This window comes from Aphidius gifuensis, linkage group LG4, assembly GCF_014905175.1.
Source record: "Aphidius gifuensis isolate YNYX2018 linkage group LG4, ASM1490517v1, whole genome shotgun sequence".
NCBI lineage: Eukaryota > Metazoa > Arthropoda > Insecta > Hymenoptera > Braconidae > Aphidius > Aphidius gifuensis.
In genome coordinates this window covers 17,216,482-17,240,851 of record NC_057791.1, presented here as the reverse complement: position 1 = coordinate 17,240,851, position 24,370 = coordinate 17,216,482, and the positions used below count along the sequence as shown (strand labels likewise).

At 26.5% G+C, this 24,370-nt stretch overlaps 1 long non-coding RNA gene across 1 annotated transcript in view; it reads left to right on the top strand.

Moving 5' to 3' along the window:
* LOC122855351 overlaps nucleotides 1-20,928 on the top strand; it is a 30,355-nt gene extending 9,427 nt beyond the window's left edge. Inside the window, exons 2-3 of the long non-coding RNA XR_006374061.1 lie at nucleotides 9,609-9,665; nucleotides 20,523-20,928. This is a non-coding gene — a long non-coding RNA (uncharacterized LOC122855351). The remainder of the gene's footprint in view (nucleotides 1-9,608; nucleotides 9,666-20,522) is intronic.
* The last annotated feature ends 3,442 nt before the right edge of the window (nucleotides 20,929-24,370 follow it).

The following is a 24,370-nucleotide window of genomic DNA, read 5'->3' as shown; positions in this document are numbered from 1 at the left end:
TTCATTACAGCAATATAACTACCATCCTAAAATTACATGGTCCCTTAAATAATTTTTTCAATATATACACCAAAAATTCAAGCATCCAATACATATTCTATTTTATGTATTAACAAAATGAAATAAATGAAAATTTGTAATTATTTTTTTTTCACAAATAAGCTGATTGAATTGTTAAAATGTACTCAAGCAATAAATGATTTTTATTATAATATAAAAAATAAAAGGATGATGTGATAACTGGCATTGACGGTAATCTGTAAATTCACATAGTCGTCATGTGATCAACGAGCGGAAGATGAACGATGTTCTCTCTTCTCTTCATCAGAATCACAGTGTGTGAGGATGCTAGTTGGTTGGTTGGTTGATGGTCGACAACTGACAGTAGTTATTTTGTGGGTTGTGATGATTGTGGTGTACCAGAACCCTGTAAAATTAACGCCACCGCGAATCAAGACGACAATGTGATTCATCAGTTTAATCCGCGTGCATAATCCTTTACAGCGGTCTGTTCATTCTCTCTATACAAAATACTAATACAACAATACAATCATATATATATATGAGAAAATTTAGAGACTCACTGACTGACTCAGTTTGTCAATGTATAGATGTTGTCTACATGTACCAACTCATGACATACACAAACCTTCTCTTATACTCGGCAAATTATAATCACAGTTGTGGCTAGCCTACTGGGTTTGAGTTGGGTTATATTTGTTGGACAGAGTTGAATTGAAGCAACGCATTTATCTGTTCATGTATATACATATATATATTAATATAGGTGTGAGAGAAATGATGGTTATGTATAGTAAAAGGGGAAAACGACAGAATGAGAATTTCCAGGAGTATTTACCCAGTGTCAAGCAATGACACAGGACAGAAAATATATATATAACAACTGGCTAGATGGAAATCTACAGCATTTGGAAGCACTGGCCAAGAAAATTGCCTGACAACATTCACACACTCGGATATATCACAATGAATTTATCAACACGTTCATGTAGATTATATATATTGAACTGAGTTAGACATTAAATTTTATAATTGAGTTCACACATTGGATTTACTAGATCCATTTATAAATAATTATATTACATATTGTTTTATTTTTAAAAAATCAAATGTGTTTCACTAAATAATATAAATATATATTTATTGAAAAACAATTCACTTGTAATTAATTGGAAAATTTATTTTTAAAATTATTCTTGATAAATGAAAATCTTTTGTTGTTGTTGTTAATGATGGAGTCATTAATTTGAGAATAAATAAATGATGATTTATTGATAGATCCACGTGCATTCAATTGAAAAATACTTGCCTCATTTTAGATTGAAAATCACTTTTGATTGTCCTTGTTTTTTTTTTATCGCAGTGTTTGGGTTCAGCCAAATATGTAAATTTTTATTTCAAATTTCTTAAGAATAAAATAAAATGATAACTCTTTTTGTTAATTTAATAAAATAACAAAAACATCTGGGACAAATCGATAGTATCATTTATAGAAAATCCGGATATCAATACAATCAGCTTTTCCGAATCGGGTAAACAAAAACGTTATTTAGGGGTAAATGTTGTATTTAACGTAAAAGGTCTAGCCTTTATCCCTCAATGAAACCCAAAATAAGAGAAAAAAAAAAAGGGCCCATCCCTATTTTGTAAGGAATGACGAGTTAAAGCACCAAGGCTATATCATCCTGACTGTGGTTGAGTGCCTACAAGATTTGTCTACTTCAGTGGACACTTAGTATTAAGGGGAGTTGCTACTGGACATATGGGAACACCATGTGGTCACTGAAAAACCGCGTGCTTGCACACCGACTAAACCCCCTTGAACTTATCATTCTTGTGTATTTTATGAATATACATAGAGTATACAGTAGTAAAATTTAATAGAGGGCGGTTACCCCACCATACTTGAAAGATTCACCGCTGTATAAAAGTCAAAATATACTTACCACAATTTGTTGTAATTTATTAAATTACCAAGCTTGTTAAACATATTATTCTTAATTTATATTTCCGTCAAATGAATGAATGATAATAATCATAAAAATAAAATAACATAAAATATAATTACAATGTCCTTGTAAAAATTTAAATAATAAATATTTATTATTTTTAGAAAAATAGATGAAAAAAATAATATATATTTTTATTTATTTTTTTTATAAATAAAATACAGAGTAATTTATTTTATTTTTCAACTGAATTTTATCTTAGTAAATTTCACCTTACCAACCCCTGTCATTAATACCAGGCAACTCTGTTACATATGGATGAGAGAATTCTCGAGTCACATTGAAGACGAAAAAAAAAAAAAGAAAGATCAAGTAAGAGAGTGAACCGATTGCATGATAGAATAAAGAAAATAAAAAGAATATAAAAATAAAATAAAAATGAGGGTATATAAACGTAAAGCAAACGACAAAAAGGGTGGTGGTCTCGCGGTTTGATGGGTATTTCTTGATGGTCGTGTAAAGTTTAACAAAACCTCATCGACTAAAAGCATTTGTAAAAATAAAAAAAAAAAGCAAAATCTATTTTACTGTAAACATTTTAGAGTGTAATTATCCGCAATTTACAAAATGACTTGTAAAAATAAAATTTAAAAATATTTTTTATTACTTTTTATATGAAGAAACTCGACTTGACTTGAGTTGACTAACTTGACACAGTATTTTATTTTTTATATTACAAAAAAATAATAAATAATTGAATGATTTATATCTTTGAAAATTATAAATCTTCAATTTGTGAAAATTACATCATACCTCGATAATGCGATAGCCACAGTGAGTTAGGTAAATGGATTTATTGGATTTGTTTTTTGTGATATAAACACGAAGCTTTAACAAGGAGGGAATGGCATTAGATAATCGAAAAAAAAAAAAAAAAAATGTATACAGATAGTAGGAGAGACTGACAATCAATCTCCTTTTGGGTTGTCCTATTTGATCGAGATTGGTCGAAGAAACAAAAAATAAATAAATAAAAAAATTCAGAGATCAGATCGAGTCAATGTCCAAGCAAACTGCTCTCTTTTATTATTTTTTTTTTGAATAAATTTAGCATCTCATTGTATCAATGAATTGTTAATAGCTTGAAATAACAAAAAAATAAAAATAATTGTTGATTTATAAAAAATTATTAAAATCAATATATTATAAAATTAACTGATAAAAATTATCATAAAATTAAATTAATTCATATGTTATATGTATTTTATATTTTTATATTCACGAGATTCATATACCGTGGAAGACATTTGTGGAATATTTCATAATAAAAATTTTTTCTTTTTTTTTTGAGTACTCTAAAATCAACGTTGCATATATTATACCATCCGGATGACTCCTACTATTATGCAGATAGAGATATTAAATTAGGCAAAATGATGAAGAATAATAATACTGATAATTTTCATGTTTTAAAAAAAAATATAAAAATTGTTAGTTTCCGGTCGCTGATTAATTTTTAGGGAAGACTTACGTCTGGGGCAAGTTTTAGTTATATATTTATAGTATTTTTTTGTTTTTACTAACTTGCTTTCTCTTTTTTTATTTTTATATAATTATTCTCACTCGTTCTTTGTCATCGATGGTAAATTGTCTTTCTATCTCATTTTGAACGAAAAGTGGAGTAACGACTTTACAGACGGTTGCGCGAATTCAATCGATTCCTGATGTTTATTTCATGATTCTCCATCCATACGAACTTTGCGATTTTCATTGTCTCCAAGAGTAGCTCACCAGACAGTTACCGCATGCGAATTCTCACAAAACTTTTTTATTCTAACCCCTCTCAACCCCTTTTTTTTATATTTTTTTTTTTAACTCATCTGAAACCATAATATTTTGTTACTTCCGCTTGACTTAAAAATAAAAAAATGAACGAACAAAAAAAATATATAAAAAAATCAAATGTAAAATGCATTTCAAATAACTATCGTAACATTGAACAGAATATTTTTCTTGGAGGAATAAAAAAAAGAAAAAACATTTCTTATTTTATTTATCACCTCAGACATTTTTTTTTTTTTTTTGTTTTTATCACTGTTTATTTAATTAATTTATTTTTACATATTTTTTTTTCATTTTTTGTAACGATGAATAAAGTTGAAAAGACCGGAACTGATCACGACAAATGGCATGATCTACCATCACGCGACTTATACAAGATAAAAGCATTCATTACCTCGGGTCAGTAACACGTCAAAAGTGGCGAGACTCTTTTCATTAGTAACTCATTTAGCCCTCATCTCATATTTTTTTATTATTTATTATTCATCGTTATTATTATTGAATTTTTTTTTTTTATTATTTATAAATTTATTACCAGTTATTTTTCACTCATTCTCAAGAACGGATTCTCTTGTCTTCCATTATATACCGACATACGTGCCACTGGCAAATGCCACTGTAACACCAGCCAGTCAATTCGTTGCGGCGGTTTTGTTAAAAAGTCAAACTAATAGCCGGCTTTTAATCAACTGGTCAAGGCACGCACACAACAATTTTAGATGTCTTTCAATGAGACACATACCAACTTTTAAATAACCCTGTTGACTCAACTCCCTCACCTGGACCACCTGTTTGACACTCGTACATAACTATATATAATTTTTTTTATTTTTTTTTTTTTATGTTCTCAATGACATTCAGGCGCCTCTTTTATCCTTAAACTTACTACTTTTTTTTATTTTTTCTTTACATTTTTTTTCCTGTCTTCATAACATCTTAAATGATTTTTTTTTTCCTCGAGGCAAGAGAGTGGTAAACGAAACAATTACTTGAAATATTGCGCTTCAGTTAAAACTGTGTCATGCACATATTTCAAAGTTTTTTTTTTAATAAAATTTCATCATCGGCATGTCTTTGATGTGACGTTGAAAAAAAAAGAGAATAATAAAAAAAAATATTTAAAAAAAACTATAATAAAGATATACAATTTTTTCCTTATCTTTGAAATATATATTTTTTTTTTTTATTAATTTTTAGGGTTTTGTATTTTATCATCTCTTTTTATATGTATTTTTTTTTCTTCATATTATGGACCTTATTTAGAGAGATGAAAATAAGGTTCAACTGTTAGAAGCTAAGTAAGCGAGACCACTCGTTTCGTACTTGCTGAAAATGGTCCCAATGCGGCAGTTAGCCCTTGACTAGTTTGCTTGCTTCATCGCCCTTTTTTACGCTTTTTTTTTTTTTCATTCCATACTAAAATATGGGTGTGCGTGTGTCAGTAAAAAAGAAAAAAGAAACTACCAAGCTGTCCATGCTATTTTAACATGCGTGTATAAACCAAATGTATATACGTATTACGTGAATGAGTTTGAACGACGAACGAGATCCATCACACCAACTTAAACCCCCGAGACTATATATCGCCACCAACGACGAGTTAAATTCAACCCTGCGTGTGCCCGCGGGTTACGCTTCACTCAAGATACGAACATGTGGCATCATTTGTTACCTCGAATGAGGCTGTATTAAATGGGGTTGCGTGACGAAATAAAACTGGCAAGTGGTATTTATCCAATGCAAAATAAACTTTAAAAAAAAAAAAAAAAATTTATTTTTCAAATGATTTATGAATATAAAATATATATTAAATTATAAACGTTTTTAAATAAAAAAAAAAATCAATATTTTTAATTTACAAAATGACGAAATAATTATATCCCACAAAAATTTGCAAATTAAAAAAAGCAAAAAAAAGTTAAATATAAATAATAAAAATAATTATAAATTACTTGTTAATTTAAATCCTTTTTTTTTCAAATATAAATTATTTGAATTTTTTTAAACTTGAATATATATTTTTCATTCCATGTTGATCACATTGTGGACATATGGTCAACCAAGATAGAAAGGGACACGACAAAAAAATAAATAAATAAAAAAAAAAAAATCGTAACGATACAAAACGGTGACAGAAGTTGGGAGTGTCGTCGGGCGATATATCAAGGCTTAAACTACTGTCCATGAATACAGGGAGAGAGATATCCTCCACGCTTTTTGGTTCAGGTTGAGCTCAGGATACCATCAGCCTGATACTAATACATTTTGTACATACAATATAAATTGTTTTGGGGTTTTTACGTGTACATTTATATATTGCACGTATGTCATTGTGGGGGAGGAGAAAAAAAATATATAAAAAAAGACCGAAAAAGAGTGAGGGAATAGGGGGAGGATAGACATTAGTTAATAGTGTCAATGGTACGTTAATACGACATCCAAGTTCAATCGAATGTGGTTTCCAATCTGTTACATTTTCACACCAACATTAATTGTCTAAAAGATATATATAAAAAAAACAACAAAGCAAAAATAAAAAATCATTTGCATATTTGTTGGATTTTAATTTTTTTTTTCTTTTCATTTAAATAATTTGATATTTATTATCTTAAATATATTCAAATCGTTTTATGAAGGTATCTTAAAGTGTCACATGTAAATTATAAATAATAAAAATGATAAAGTTGCTAGATGATATTAAAACTCATATGTGAGTATAATGATCCTTTTGACATGATAACTTGATGACATAAAATTGTAAAAATATATCATGAAAGCTCAAAGTGACATGACCCCTTACTTTTCTCATCTTTAAAATTATATATTTTTAATTTTAAGTATTTTTAATATTTTTTATTGCTCTAGAAAGCTACCAGATGATGGATACAACCTTTTTCATGTACATTTTTGTGTATATATATATGTGTGTGTAAGGTTTATAAGTACTTTCTTGGTAACTCACTTCGAAAGGCAATGAATAAAAACCGTTTGAAGTATATCTAGGTGTAAATTAACGCATAATTGTCAAACGTAATGAATCAAGTGATATATACTCAAGGCAAAACCCTCTTCTATAACTTTAATGTATCAAGTACCCAAAGGAAAACCCTTCTTCATATACTTTTTATTATTTTTATATATATGGACAATTATTACAATATATAAAAATTTAAACTTTAATTATTATTTTTATAATAACTTTGTTAATTAAAATATTGTTTTTAATTTTTTTCTATCACACAGCACACTAACAAAATTACTGAAAAATCATTTTAATATGTCGGAATTAATAAATTCTCTTTTAAAACTAGCTACTATTGATTGTAGTAATTTTTTTTTAATATTAGTTTTATAAATTTGTTTAAAAAAATAATTTAAAAAAAAAAACAAAATTTTCAAAATAATATATTTCCATTTTTTCATGTCGGAAAAAAATTAACTATGAAGTATTTATTATTTTTGATTATTTTTTCAAACTTCGAAATTTATTTGAAGACTATTCGCACACCCCTACTATTTTTATTTACTTTTTACAAGTAAAGAAATAAAAACATTATTTGTATTGTTTTTTTTCTTTTTTAAATTAATTTTACAAATAATTTTTTTATCTTTTTAACTGGGCATTGTGTGATTGAATGAAAAGTGATTTTAGCTGTGGGGTGCAACAATATATATATACCATTTCCATTAAAAAATACGTGACTTGAAATTGTATTGACATTTGTAAATGTTAAAAATAAGGTGAATAACGACGACCTTGATTGCAAGTTGGCAGAAAAAAAAATAAAAAAAAAAAGGTATTTGTTGCGCGACGAGTCCTCTGGGAGGCGCGGCATCACGGGAGATCAGTTTGTGATCAGGAGTTTCTCATAGAACCAGTTTCCAATTGTGGCCACACACATAACACGTATATATATATACAAATATTTATATATATAAATGAGATAAAAACAATGACTCCCTGCAGTGGGTAACGAAAAAGCCACTTGTCGACAGAAGCATTTTGTATTGCATTTATTCTGTAATGTTATATATAAATTTAAAAAAATAAACAATGTCAGTTAAATAAATCTGAGCATGACGAGCAGGCGAGATCGACAAGTATACATTTTTTTTTTTTTTTTAAATTTTATAATGTTTTTATTAACCGCATTAGAAAATACAATAAATTTAATTAGAAATTTATCAACTTTTTCAATTTAAAACCACGTTCATATATAGTGTGTGTATATTTTTTTATTTTTACATACAGCCACGTGTGTTTTGGCTAAACGTGTCGTTTTCAGAATCGATTTGAAAAATCTAAATATCCTTGACACACGACATATTACGATAAAATCGTGCTTATTTAAAACATACAATTGTTCCATCATCCCTTCGACAAATCATCGAAATTCATTGATGCGTAATAAAAGTGTGCACTTTTGTCAATTTCATCATTAAAACCCTTTCGTAATATATTTTCCACGGTACTTATTATCAACGTATTAATTCTCACTCCTCCAAATTATATGAATATACATTTCCAAATGCCTGATCACGCAAAATCATTTAACTGGCTTTTTTTCTTTTTTTTTGTTGGTATACACATTTCAAGGGATGAAAAAAAAGGGAGAAATATCTGGTCGTTTTGGTAGATGACACGTGACTCAAACAATGTCCAGAGAGTGACTCTCCGGCACCCGGCATCATCAATTGTCGCGTTCTTCTGTCCCATCCCTAAACAATTTTTTTTTTTTTTTTTTTTACTTATGACCCCTTAAAATACGTAGAGCAAACACACCATCAAATATATATACGTAATGTGAATTTTTTTGCCACGTGACTGAGGCGTACTATAGGCGCGAGATCGAAGATACAACATACATGGATTTTGAAATGAAGATTTTTTTTATTTCACGAATATGTTGCATTGAAACAATGACATGCTGTGTGACTTATTGAAAAGTCAGTGCTGCACCTATAATTTAAAATTTCTCTGTCACAACAAATATAAAAAAATAAATAAAAAATATTTAAGAAACTTTGAGTCAATTTGAACAAAATAATTTTTAAAAATACGTATTTATGCTTTTAGAGAGTATTTATTTAGTTGGCACAAAATTTGCTTATATTTGTGTTGAAATAAAGAGAGGAAAAAAATAGAGATACTATTGGGGACAAAAAAAAAAAAATGTTTGCGATATAGGCTCCTGGTACTGGGGCGTGTCTGTCTCACGCCGTGGACTCGCTTTGTGTTTTATTGTTCGAAAATTAATGATCCACGCGAGTAGGTGGTACCCACAATTTTTCTGGCTTTGATCTATTATAGGTGACTATTTGTGTCATATTGAACTATTTTTTTCCTCTTTTTATTTTGATACGATATTTGTTTTTTTGTTTATTTTATATGAGAGAATGATTTTTAAAATAAAATGCTATATATGTCTTTCCAATTATAAAGAAAAATTAAAAAAATAGTAGAGAAATATTTCCATGAAGGGTTTGTTGAAAAACTGTACAGTAAAAATATATTTTTGTGGATTGTAAAGAGTTGGGTGATCCATATGGTACATGTTTGAAGCCACAAAATCTATACAGTATTGTGGCCAACTGATGGATGAAGATTGATGCTACATTTAATATCCGCGGTTAGAGCCACGTGTGGCTATTTATTTCTTATAATCGAGTCGGATATAATGCTCAAAATCTCCTTGAAAACCGTAGAAAAAAAAATATAACGACCTTGTTAATGTACATCAACTATATTTTGTCGACAATGATTTTTAAAAATATTGTTTTTTTTTATTTTTTCAGACGGAGAAGAGTAAAGACATTGGACAGAGCTTTTACTTAAAAAATATTCACCAAAAGGTAAAATACATAAAGTTGGTATAATAATTATCTATAGAGTTTTGATATATTTTTTTTTTTCATATATAAAATTCGGTCCATCATGTTTACGGTCTTCACTGGCTGTCAAGACCTGATGTTATTGATGTGTTACAAAGTTTGATGGGTAACCGGGTGCGTTTTCTGACCACGATTGTGTCGACATATATATATAACACCCACATTTATATATAACGTGAATATAATATGCTTAAAATATCGCCTTTTTTTCTATCCCCTATATCACAAAAATATATACAGCATTCATTTTTAAGATAATGATTTTTTTATTTATAATACCCTTTTTATTGGTAAGTGATCTATCTTTATTTTTAAATATTCACGTGGACAGATTGAGGCTGTATGATTAAAATAAATATTAGAAGTCTTGAATGAAAAACAAATAAAAATGAGTAATTATTTTTCGATGATAGATATTATTTTTTGTCATTAGTGTGTATTTAAAAATTCATTGAATTTTTAATATTCAAGTTGGGTGTCACTGAAGTATTTCAATAGGATAATAGAATAAAAAAAAAGATGAAAAAAAAAAAAATAACCAAGTGTACCCAATCCATTATGATCCTCCATGAAAAACAGGGGATTCCTATTGTTCAATTTCCCTGTGGCTAATTCGACTGTACTGCTTGCTCTTCTACCATAACCAACTGGTTTTTCTTTTTTTTTATTATCACAAATAACGGTCACTCATGATGACTGATATGACAAATAAATCTTGTGATTTTTTTATTTTCTTTTCTGTTGTATATGAAAATATTAAATATTCTCCAACATTTCTCAGGTACAGTTTCATATTATCCACATTGAAAGAAATTTTTTTTTATAAAATCAATTTATGTACTTTTTGATGGTAAAATCTGATGATTTAAATCAATTCAATTTTAATATGATTGAAAACTCAACTTTCAAAAATAAATTTTTATCAACGAAAAAATCTAAAATTTATTTGATATACACGTGACATCTTAATAAATCTGGAGATTAAATTTTTACAATGACTGGTTAAAGATGAAATATTGAAACCTTGGAATGTATGAACATGAGCAATTTATTTATTTTTTCATTTCATTTAATATTCAATGTCATTTAATAAATGTAGGATCTATATTTTGTACTCAATACCTTTCTCTAATTTTTTTATATTTTATTAAAATAAAAAATCATCAATTGACATGCAGAAATCCTAATATAAAAAGGACAAACATCATCGGTCTTCCGGACATTTGATTGGCCATTGTTTTTTTCTCACTTACTCTCATACGAATTTCTTTCTGTTTGCCTTTTCTATTATTTTTTTATTTGTTAAAACAAAAAAAAAGAGCGAGTAAACAAAATTTTTTTTGATATTTTTTATATTTTTTTTTTTTAAATTGACATATTAAGCTAGCACAACTTTTTTAATAATTATTAGATCTTGATGCAATTGGGCTCAAAATTTTGTGCGAATCATGTGTTTTTTATGTGTGAAAGAATAAATGTGAAAAAAAATTTTTTTTTTATTTTTTACATTTTTTTAAAAAATTCACATATGAAGCTAGCACAACTTTCTCAATAATCATCGGATCTTAATGCAATTGGGCTCAAAATTTTGTGCGAATTATGTGTTTTTTATGTGTGAAGAAATAATTCAAAAACAAAATTTTTTTAAATATTTTTTATATTTTTTTTTAAAATTGACATATTAAGCTAGCACAACTTTTTTAATAATCATCGGATCTTAATGCAATTAGGCTCAAAATTTTGTGCGAATTATGTGTTTTTTATGTAAGAAGAAATAAATTTGAAAATAAATTTTTTTTTTATTTTTATACTTTTAAAATTACATATTAAGCTAGCACAACTTTCTCAATCATCGGATCTCGATGCAATTGGCTTAAAATTGAATTATGTTTTTTATGTGTGAAAAAATAAATTTGAAAGAAAATTTTTTTTTTATTTTTTACATTTTTTTTTTTAAATTCACATATTAAGCTAGCACAACTTTTTTAATAATTATTAGATCTCGATGCGATTGGGCTCAAAATTTTGTGCGAATTATGTGTTTTTTATGTGTGAAGAAATAATTCAAAAACAAAATTTTTTAAAATATTTTTTATATTTTTTTTAAAACTGACATATTAAGGTAGCACAACTTTTTCGGTAAACATTCAATCTTGATGTTATTAGACTAAGAATTACGCGTGAATTATGTGTGATTTATGTGTAAATAAATAAATTAAAAAAATTTTTCGTCAATTTATTCATTCTTTTTTTTTTATATGATAATACTTGTGTTTATAAAATCAATGAACAATGAACTTTTTAGAAGGTATAGATATACACGCGCGCGTAGCTCGCTAATGTGCTCGTAAATATAAATTTGACCACCAGCTCCAGGTTAATTAATTTGTTTTTCCAAAAACAAAAAAAAAAAATTCTAATAATTCAATCAGATTTCAGAAGTTAACTTTATATATTTATTATTTTTTTTTTAAAATAATAAATATTTTTGAATAGATGTAAAAAAAAAATGATAAAAGTGGGGTATAAAAAAAAAACAGAATGGTTGGTCTTTTGCTGGATTTGGCCTTACCCTTTATGCTGACATAAATATCGTTTATGCTAGAACTCACGTCAGTGTTTTGGTAACCGATCGAGGCATTGTCCTATTGGAAAGGCATGTGTACCAAACACTGAGTTTTGTGTACCCGGCAAACACACGTGAGCCACGTGTCAAAAACTTATCCTGTCGTCCACCAAACTCCTTCACCATCAAAAACCACCCCAACTAGTAACCCTCAAATTTTGCCTTTATCATAGCTACATATATATTTTAAATATAGTCGGGATAAAAGCACGATAGACTAGTCAACAAATAAAATATATAAATGTTTTCTATTTTTATATGTTAAAGCTTCACTGTCTCGGTGACATTATTACGTAAATATATTTGATTTAAATTCAGAATTGGTGTTGAAGCAAAAAATCTGTATTTCGCAAACACACGTGTTTTATTTCTTTTCTATTTTTTTGCGTCAAAATTGTTTGCTTATCATGCAATATATATTTTATTATTTTAAATACTTTGATGAACATTTAAGGTTGAGATAAAAATAAAAACTTACTGACATTAATCTTTGTATTTTTATTTATGCTTTGCTTTGAGGCTGATATAATTAATAATCGAAAAAAAAAATTATTAACGGAGACTGATATAGATAAAATAATAATCTATTTATTTTTTGTTCTCTCTTTGACTTATACCAAATGACATAAACTTATGATCTCATTGTACGCAAGTTAATGGTAATTTACGTGTCCCGCGAGACGAGATAACGTTCTCTTCTTGGTAATCATTTGGCCCCACTTGAATAAAGGGATGATATTGCCAAATTGAATTAGATAAGTCAGTAATGCATCTTCATTTTCTTCATCATTGTTATACTGTATATATATCATAAACCAAAACAATGAAATAAATATATAAATCATATAAAATATAACATCAAATAAATATAATTAATCACTTTAATGAATAATTGACCTTATTTCTTTCTCCACAGATTTTTGTAAATTTTTTTCTGCTCTTTTATATGATATAAATATTATTTTTGAAATTTCATGCTCATCATGATAATCATCTTGATTGATCGACAGCATGACTGGCAGCAACTGACAGTAATTTTCATGCATTTTTTCTTTTTCTTTTTTTGAAAAGATAGTGACTTTTGGTATAGACGAGCTGATTTTGTGTGCAACAAAATATATAGCTCAACTAAATATCACACCCCAATAAATTTACCCTAACTTACTAAATATTTTTTGATATTATTTATACTCTTTATTTTTAATAAATTAAATTTTAATTAATTTTAAAAGTTACATAAAACTTTTTAAAATGATATAGGTAATTTAAAAAAAATAGCAATTCACAATTGGAGATTAAATCGAGTACGTTTTAGTTTAATGTTTTTTTACCAGCGTGCGATTATTGCCACGTGACTGAGATTAATGTGTTTTGATTTTTAGACTTTACATTCAAACTCCATAAGCCTTCCCCAATATTTTTCATTGTGTTATATTGACGTTGTTAATAAAAAAATATATATACATTTGTATATATTGGTATTGCATAGGGCTAAAATAAACTAAAGACTAACATCAACATTTAAACTACAGACAAGGTGGCTCATATATATATATAACGTGCAGCATCTCATTGTACTTCATCAATTGAAAAATCCCCTGGGACACTAGATAGTAAGCAGCAATCTCACTGATTTATGCTGTAACATTTTTATCTGCAAAAAAATAATATTTTATTTTTTAAATAAACTATATAACTTTTAATTGTTTAAAAAAAATATTTATTTAATATTTGTCAATCATTAATTGTCTCATTATATTGTAATTATAAAATGAGTATTTCTTTTCAAATTTTAATTCAAAGATAAAGCCCACAGCGTTGATAACAAATGCCGGTGAAATAATTGTGATGATATATATAATAAAGTGATAAAATCACGAACAAGGAATGAGGATTCTTATATTTTTTCTTTTAATTTTTTTTTTTTTCTGTAGACCAAGTTGACGAAGGAATGATGATACTTTTCTCTGGTATTTTTCCAGACATGGCTTCTGATAAAAGGAGCTGAAAATTCCTAGATTTAGTATACGTGTTAGTATATATATGTATACTGTGATGGAGGGGAATAGCAATTAAAAGTATCTGGCACAATCTTCATTAAACTTCTACCTTTCTTTTGCAAAAAAAGAGGAAGCATTATTAAAATCTGCTGTCATCCACAAACCACTTTCCCAAACTCTTTTGCATAGAGAATACCTCAGTAGCCACATTGAAATTTTTTAGATTCATTTTTTTTTTATAAATACAACTGTCACTCTTGAATAAATATTGATATATTTTTATTGTATTTATTTTATTATTATTTTTTTATATTAAAAAAGAAATGTGAAATAAATAAACGACAAAAAAAAATATGAATAAAAATACCTTGAAAATTGTGGAAGATTTTAGAAGTAATCTTGCACCAAAATCTCGGAAAATAAAATGAAAATACTTTTAGGTAAAGTTTGAAAGGTCTTACTTTAGTTTAAAGCCATTTCAACTTATTTTATATTCCATCTTATTTTATCACAAAACTATTTAATTATCTTTCTCATTCTAAAATTATATTTCTTTCTTTGTTCTTTTAATTTCATGTTGTTCTGATTTCACAAGCCAAAGACGCATCTATAAATACCAAGATTTTAATGCTGGAAAATTGTAGGAAAAGTCTTTATATATATATAATTTCAAGAAACAAATACTGGTTAAAACTTATGTGAGTTGGTATATATTTAACACCATGGGCTTACGATGAGAATGATACCAGGCCACAAGACAACGAGTAAAATCTTCTCTACTTCAAGTTTTACTTGTTGAAAGTCAACCAACTAATTAACATATACTCTTCATTTACAAAATGATTCAAATTACACACAACTTAATTCTTTATTTTATCAGTAATTTTCTTTTTTTAAATAAAATATATATAGGTATGAAATAAAAGCTTTACTGATAAAAAAATAAATCGTTAATTCCTGCAATCGAGAAAAAAAAATAAATATATTTCAACACTTCAAGTTTCTCTCATTCACGACAAATACAATTTTCTTGATCACGTAATGAGGGACTTTAGAATCTTGTTTGAATCAAAAAAAGAAAAAAAAAAAATATATATATGTATATAAGACCCTCCAAGCGCCATTTTGATCAAAACTACAGAGCCCTTGAAATCAAATTCTAACGAAGAGAAGGGTGGGTTCATTTAGTAAAGAAATAAAAAAAAAATTAAAATCATGAAAGTCTGGATCGTAGAAAAAGGGGGAATGATGGTTGGTTAGTACGAAAATGTTCAAAGAGGCGGAGACATATATACAGAGGGAAAGTAAAAAAAAAAAAAAAAAAAAAAGAGTACTTGGTTCGATTCTCATCTCACCACTCGCTTTGTTCTTGTATATATACCGAGCTTTGATTTCTTCCCTCTTTAACTGGAATGAGGTAAAATGAGAAATACATAATAAAAGAGAGAAACACCAAGTGAGACCAACTAGAAGACGATATATATATTGATGGTAGAATGAGAAAATATTTACATGTTATTTGCATACTAGTTGATCCCTATTGCTTCCATCTCCAACAAACGAGAGACCAGGGTATAAATGTGAGTGGAATGAGTCGACCACTATACTATTTCTATACTTACTCTTTCTCTTTCTCTCAATGTTTTTTGTCATCATCTTTCATTTTATCATCACTGTACTCTCTCTCTCTCTTTCTCATGATCTTTATCTATTTAGCATACCCATAGAACACTCATATAAACTCATACAAAACTTTACTGGACCAATTTATCCAACACTGATACAGACATGATCCCCTTAACACCAACCTGTATTTGAGTCAAGTGTTGTTGGATCATCCCTTAAATCGTGACGTTCTCGTTATCGTATACTCACTGTATGTTATCTGCATTCTATTCTCAAGTGTTGTATAATTTATAAAAAGAAAAAAAAAAAACTCATTTTACCCTCTTGAATACGTATAAAATATATTGTATACTTGTTTGGTTTTTTTACATGAAAAATATATTAATAAATAAATATAAATTCTACTTTACAATAAAACAATTGAATTAATTGAAAAATATATAATTTAATTAATGAAAATAATTATTATTGTCACTATATCATATATAATTTGGACAAAATAAATCGTAGAAAAATAAAGTCCAAAAGGTTTGTGTATAATATTTTATACAGTATATTTCAAGAGAATTGAAAGTAAATGATTTGTAAAATGTTTACTGGAGTCAATGATGCATAATGTGATATTATCATACATCATGATGGGTGACCACTCAAAATTCACGTTGTCCCTTTTACCAATAACACAGTGTATATAAAATAAATAAAAAAAAAAAACATCGTTATTGAGAAAAACTCATGCGTAAAAGGTGAACGAGATACAGTGTGAATTCTCTTGTAGTCTTCCTGATCTTTAAGAGGAGTGAGAGAATGACTGTGAAGGTCGTTTGGCCCGGAAGACTAAGGGTGAATAGTAAGTGCCTTCCAAAGATCTCGACAAGCTTTCTCAACTCTAAAAAAATATAAAAAAAATATAAGATATCTAATGCACCTTAAGGTTCTCTGAATAAATTTACTTTTTACTCAAAAGAAAATACGATGAAAAATAAGTAAAAAATAAATATATATATTTTAGTTAAATTGAAAAATAATATTATTTAGCAAAAAAAGAAAAACATAATGTAAAGATGAAATCGATCGATGCTGGCGGGCTTATATATTTATTGAGAGGGTTGAATTTCTGGCTGCCGATTGATATCGGTTTTTTATGTCACGTGTGAGAGACTCTTGGTTGTATACAGTCTAATTAACTCCGTGACTGGTTGATCTTGTTGACCCAAGTTGAAATACTCTTTGAGAGATAATATTCTATGGTATGCAATGAGAAGAGACAAAATGTATATATATATAGTGGACAGGATGGCGCCTCAACTTGGGCCACCTTCACGATCGTATAACAAAAATAACTCAAGAATTTATCAATGATCACAAAGACCCCAATGTGAATTAAGCCATCATCGTGCAAGTATCATTCTCATTGATTTACTTACCCCTCCTATACCAATCACAAACTATTACTTTGAGAAAATCAAGATTACTTTCTTATAAATGCCATACAGACTCTGCAGGTATATCAAGATTTTTTTTTTTATTAAATTTTAAATTTAAGATAATTTAAAAAATAGTTTTATTATAATTAATAGTCAAGTTGTTTTAGAAAATTATATTAGATCAATAAAAATAAATAAAATTGTTTTTTAAATAAATTTAAAAATTTTTATTATTATTTTTCATTCAATAAAATTTAAATGAATATTTTCCATGAATAGAGTTTTTTTTTTTTTACTTCAATTTATATTTTTAAAACTTGTTTTTCCAGGCATTGTATTTTACGCAAGTTTTATTTCCCTAAAAAAAATGGAAATTTCTTTTTTTTTTTTATTGATATATTAATACTTTTAAATACTTGATTTTATTATTTTGAATTGTTTATAAATATAAAATTATAAATTAATAAAAACTCTCAACGTTTATATACATTTTTTTTTAATTTTTTCTTTTGTTTTTTTCGTAATTTATAAAAAAAAGCCATTTATTATTATATATAAATAAATAAACGTGCAATAATTGTCACGTATTTTCTCTCGCGATAATCACGATGAATCGTGGCTGTGAGATGTGCATCAGTATGATATAAATCAAGTTGTGGTTTAACGACTAAATAGGTGGCGATGTGACGATGAACTCCTGTGGTGTTTCGTTAATTAAAATAAACCAAACGTATGAGTTAATTTTATGCGAAAATGTCGTGTGGCGCTTTCAAAGCATGAATCGTTTTACCATTATAGGTCGTTGTTCCCTCATCTTTTTCTCAATTCATTACGGATCAGTCCAATAAATGATGATAATCATATACTAACTCTGAAAAAAAAAACAATAAAGAAAAAAACAAAACAACTGACCAATAAGATTAATGATAAACTGCCAACACCATCAAGCTTTATTTATTTATATTATTTTTATTCTATAAATATTACAAGTTATCATATTCCTAATTTGCATATTTTCTAATATTTTAAATCTTATTAAACTCGAGACACCGAAACATCCAAAAGTCAGACAAATATATAATTCTAGATGTTTATAGTTTTATGTTTTTTTAAAGCAACAAAATCTCGGTGCCAGTAGGATTTCAAATCGCATAAAGTAAAATTCTTAATTCTTTGTTTGATTTTAATGTTATGGTTTAACTGTCGTCGTTGGCTTTGTAAAATGCGACTTTAAACGTTAAAAATGCTACTTATTCGCACGATATTGTCGGCAACTTTGGACACCATGAGAAAACCTGGTCTTATTTAATGTCCTCCTCTCTGTAAATATATATCTAAAATGTTTGTGTATGAGTGTGATACACACTTTATTGCCAGAAGCACTCTGGAATTTTTAGCAGCTATTATTGGCCTTTACCACACTTTTGCTATCTTTCGTTTTATCGACTGTTACACCATCCTGCTATTATCCCTCATTTTATTCATTTTATATGATAAGATATAACACTTTTTTTTTTTTTTATCACTGAATTTCAATGAATAAACAATAATGTAAAATTAATAAGTGTAAATTATAATCTAATTATCTAATGAGCAAGACAGTATGTTTTTATTTTTTTTCATTTTTAATATTATCATTTAAAAAAAAAATAAAGATATAATAAAATTAATATATTCAATGATGCTAAGTATTTTTGGTTTAACGAAATACAGCTTTGGTAACTCGACTAATGATACACATTCTTTGACGTTGTATTTATTTATTTTTATTTTCTTTGTTTTATTATTGTTGTATTTATTTTTTTTTTTGTTTTTTATATACCGAAAATGGAATTTCATGAATCGTACGTGGAATAATAATTCGTGTATTAAATATATGTAATTTTAAAACTGCAAATACAACACCCGAATTTGGAAGTTGATTTCACATGAAAATATTTTTCTCTCTCATTCTTTATTTTATTTTTTTTTGTATAGGTATTACTTGAATAATAAATTATGTAATTTTTGAATATTAAATTTGACGATTATTGAGATTAATGAAAAAATATTTACTGTAATTTTTGATAAAATATAATAGTAATGATAATATAATTTTTATTTTTTTATATATTTAAATTTGAGTGTATCAGCATTGGAGCAAATGTGTTATTGTATTAAACGTGGGAGTATACTCACCTGAAACAACACAGTGTTTTCACATCGTTGATCCCATAATCGTTAAAATGTGTGTTTCATCCCTCTGTATATTGTACTGGATAAATTCAATTTAGCCATGGCATTAATATCGCGTATTCACATCATGTAATGTCTCGTATTGGCTGTACAACAATTGAAAAAAAAAAAACAAAACAAATATTGTTTTTAAAGTGATAAATAAATTTTTTTAAATATATTTTAATTTAATTTTTTAAATTTTTCATTTAAATTATACTACCAATTCTAATTATTAATAATTTTTTTTTTTCAATTTACAATTATTATTTTTCAATTTACAATGAGAAAAAAATTAATAAAAAATATATTTTTTTGTTAAATACATCTTTAATTTATATCTTATTATAATTATATATTTTTAATTTTTTTGATTTAATAATTTTTAATTATTTTATAAAAAATCTGTTTTAAAAAAAAAAAAATATTATTATTTTCGTTTAAAATCTGCCAATTAAATCAGGCATCTGTATATATATTTTTTGAGACAAACAAAAACTTACCGACCCAATTAGGCATCAACTACATGTGCATATAAATATATTCTTTTATTTGTTGGGCGTGTATTACACCCTTTTTATTCTTTTGCCAATACACAGGTAATTTTAACTGCTGATCATTATAAAATTCTATAATGACATTTTTCTCATTACAGTTCTCACACTCAATAAATAAAAATAAAACAAAAAAAAAAATTAATTTACAACTTCCATATAATAATATACGATACACCAAATTTCAAATGCCAAAATATGTTATTCAATTTATTTAATTTTTTTTATTAAACAAACTGAACCGGTAAATTTATAATCAAAAATAAGAAAAAATAAATAATAAAAAAATATCAATGTTAAAAACAAGATGAAAAAAAAAATTTAATAACGACAAAAGATGAAAAAATAATTTCTTTTTTTTTTTTTTTTAGTTGAAGGGGAAATCAGAGAGGCTTGTACGCAGATGAAGTATATATTTTGTGAGGTAATATGCAAAATAGATTTTGTATTGATGGAATGGGAAAAATAATACAAAGTTGAAAAAGGGTCACGTTTTGTGTTGGTGAGGAATAAACGAATAAACAAATCCATGGAATATAACTAGAAAAGAGGAAGAGAGAAAGAGACTAGTTCATGATGGGTAACAAGGGTTGATGAATATATATAACACGTGAACATGTTAAGGTAGAGGGAGAAGTAAAATGAGACCCAAGGGGTGATTAGCGAGACAAAAGCCTGAGCCGCTACAAGTGGAACCAAATTGGTAGAAAATTGATAATCAACCACCAATATAAACCTCAAAAACTAACCAACACATTCAACAAAAATAAAATTTAACAAGAGGTAAAATGAACATGTTGAAATATAATTTTAAATAATCATCAATTTATTTATAATAGAAAAAAAAATATATTTTATATTTATTTTTAACTTTGAAAATTTAAATTATTATGTCATCTTGTTTATTTATATTCATTTCGAATAATTTTTTTCTTTTTTTTTTTTTGTACTCAAGGATGTCAAGCGTATTAAATAAAAATAAAAAAGTCTCTTTTGATGGTTATACAAGAACATGATGACAAGTCAAAGACCAAGAGTTATTAAAATGTAAATATAAATCGACAAGACTTTGATAAGAGTTTGAAAAAAATAATATTGGAAAAAATATTCAAGTATCTAAAGCACGTAAAATTTTTTTTTAAGTTAAATTTTCTTTTACTGATTTTGAGTACTTTATTATAGATCAGACTTTTAATATTTATAAAATAAAATAAAAAATATATAGTTGAAATATAAAGTTTTTAATTTTGAGACTTGTAAAAAAATAAAATTGAATGGCTTTTTTCTAACATCTTTATATCAAATTAATATTTCATATTTTTAATTTATTAACATTTTAAAAACATGATTACAATTTTTTTATATTTTTTTAAATTTTTAGGATTTGTTTCTAACCGAGATAGATGTATTTTTTTTTATTTACATAAAAAAAAATACAGCTCTTCTATCTTTTTCAGTCAAGACAATATTTTTACACTAAATTATACGAATGAAAATAATAAGAGTAAATAAAAAATAATAAAAAAAAAAGGTCCTGGTTTTGCCATAAATTTATCACAAGTGTCCTTCTATTTTCCTCGTATGCCACACAGAAGCCAATTCACGAAAAAGTGAATAACGTTGTTCAACAACTGGTAAAAGAAAAATATCGTAAATCTGTGTCTTTGTGCATTTTCATACGAGAGTGAGCATAAAATTCCCTTGGCATTATTTAAGAAGATACTAGTGTATGTGTATATCGTCTCAACAAAAATATGAAAATTTATTGCCACAAAATTTACAGACATTTTTTTTGTTTTAAAATAACAATAATAACTAACAGTTGAAGACGAAAATATTGCATTAAAAAAGCAATTGAAATATTTAATTTTATATAAAAATTAATGATAAATAAAATTTATAAATATTTTATTACAACAACTAAAATTCGACAATCATATTTCGTGCAAATAATTCGTTAAGCTTTCACTCGTTTTCATTGAAGTCGTTCGTTAGTATAATTAAAATAAATTCAAATGACTTTCTTGTCTTTTTGTTCTTATAAATTTTCTTCTCTCCTTAGCTTTATTTCTATCCAAGTATATAAATTTTTTTTTAACTTTCCTTACATTTTTCTCTTTTCTGCATTCGCAAATCCGTTGATTAGTGCAAAAATCCGCTTACAAATTAAATAAAGCCTCCGGTAAAACACCGGATGCTCAGGCTCTTGAAAAAAAGAAAAACAAATAATAAAAAAAAAAAGTTAAAATAAGGATAAAAGACGCGCTTGCTTTAATATCTTAAGTAAACCTTTGCTAAAAAGTATACGAACCAATGAAAAAACTCAAATATAAAAAAAATAAACTAATAAAAAAATAATCCAGACTGAAAAATTGGGGAGTAATAAAATATCCAAGACAAATAATAAATTTTAAAAAATAAAAATAAATAATTTTTTTTTATTTTTAAATATAAATATAATCGTTAGAATATTTTATCCATTTTATTTTCTTCTATAGTAAATATAAAATTCATTTACACATTTATCCCCAAGAAAAAAAAAATATATAATTTAAAAATAAATGAAAAATAAAAGGATTTCAAAAACTGCAATAGTCATAATAATAATTATAATAAAAAAAAAATCTTAATTAAAAGTACAGAATAAAGCTTTCACTTTACAAACACACAGAGTAATAAAATCGTATTTATATATATCAAGTTGATCAGAAAAATGTGTGTGTGTGTGTTAGTCAATGCACATGAAGAAAAAAAAAACCGGTATTTTCCATACATATCATAAAGAAAATAACACGTTATAAAAAAAAAAAAAAATAGAGTATATACCTGTATATTTATAGAAAAATGAAATGAAAAAAAATAAAAAAGGGTGAAAGAGAAAGACCAGAAGGCTTGATCAAGTCACCCTGAAATGCTTCTTGTGTAAGTAAAAAATCTAAAGTGACTACCGAGATCCACCGAGTTTTAATTAGTTTATCTTGGCCGCGTGACTATTGAATATTTATGAGGCCATCGGGTACAGCATGCTCGTTGAGGGGGTTGCCCATCACTTGGTTTTCGTATATATATATATTTTCACTCATGAAAGAGGGTATATAAAAGAGAAATAAAAAGAAATAAAACAGCTGGAATTGTCACAGGATTTTTCATTTAAATATAAAATCTTAAAAAAATTTTATTTTATTTTTTAAATTATTTATTAAATAAATATTATGATATGCTAAAAATTTATATTATATGATTTATAATGCCAAAGGGTTGATGAAAAATATATAGAAAAAAAAAAAAATTTATTTACGCCAATGAGTAAATACAGTGTGACGAAATAATGAAAAACAATTCGACACGATAAACTATGAATCAGAGTATTATTTCGAGCGTAGAAAAAATATAAAAAAAAAAAAAAATAGATAAAATATAAAAAAATATATATATATAGAAAATGATGGTAAAGTTGATGATCATTGTTGCGTATGCGGTTTCGGTTTGTTAAGGTTTTTACTGGGGTTGATTTAGACCATCTCACTCGATTCATTTTGATGCTACGTTTGGCATATATGTGACTCATCATGCTGGCCAACATCATGGGCCCCAAAAAAAAAATATACACCCATTCCTCTAACCCTCTTTAGACGTTCAATTGTGGGCGGGGTGGGTCACACATTTGCAATGCAAATTATACAACGTGTCACGCGTATACAGGAAAGACATAGTACACACTTGCATTTATACACACACACTTATAATATTTACATTGACACATAAATATACAGTAAATTTGTTTAAAATACATAAAAAAAATTAAAATGTCAATTCCCTGGTGGAAATATTTATCTGGATTTACACTGTATTACGTAGTAATTACTCCATAATTTTCTAAAGCTATATAGAATATTTCGAAAATAAATATTTTTATGATTTTTAAATTTTAAAATATAAATTGAATTAAAATAATTGAAATATATTTTGGAATTTTAATTAAAATCAATTGTTAATTAAATTTTAAATTATTGAAAAAACCAAAAAAACTTGTATCTTGAAATATAAATTTGGTAAAGGATTATTTAATTGTTCATGTTTATATTGTGCATATGTATAAACTCTTCAATTGATAAATAGTGTATTCAAAATGTTATCATAATATTTGCGACACCCCAAAAAAAGTTTGAATAATCTATTTATAATCGCATAGAATAAAAAAACACTTTTAAGCCTTAAA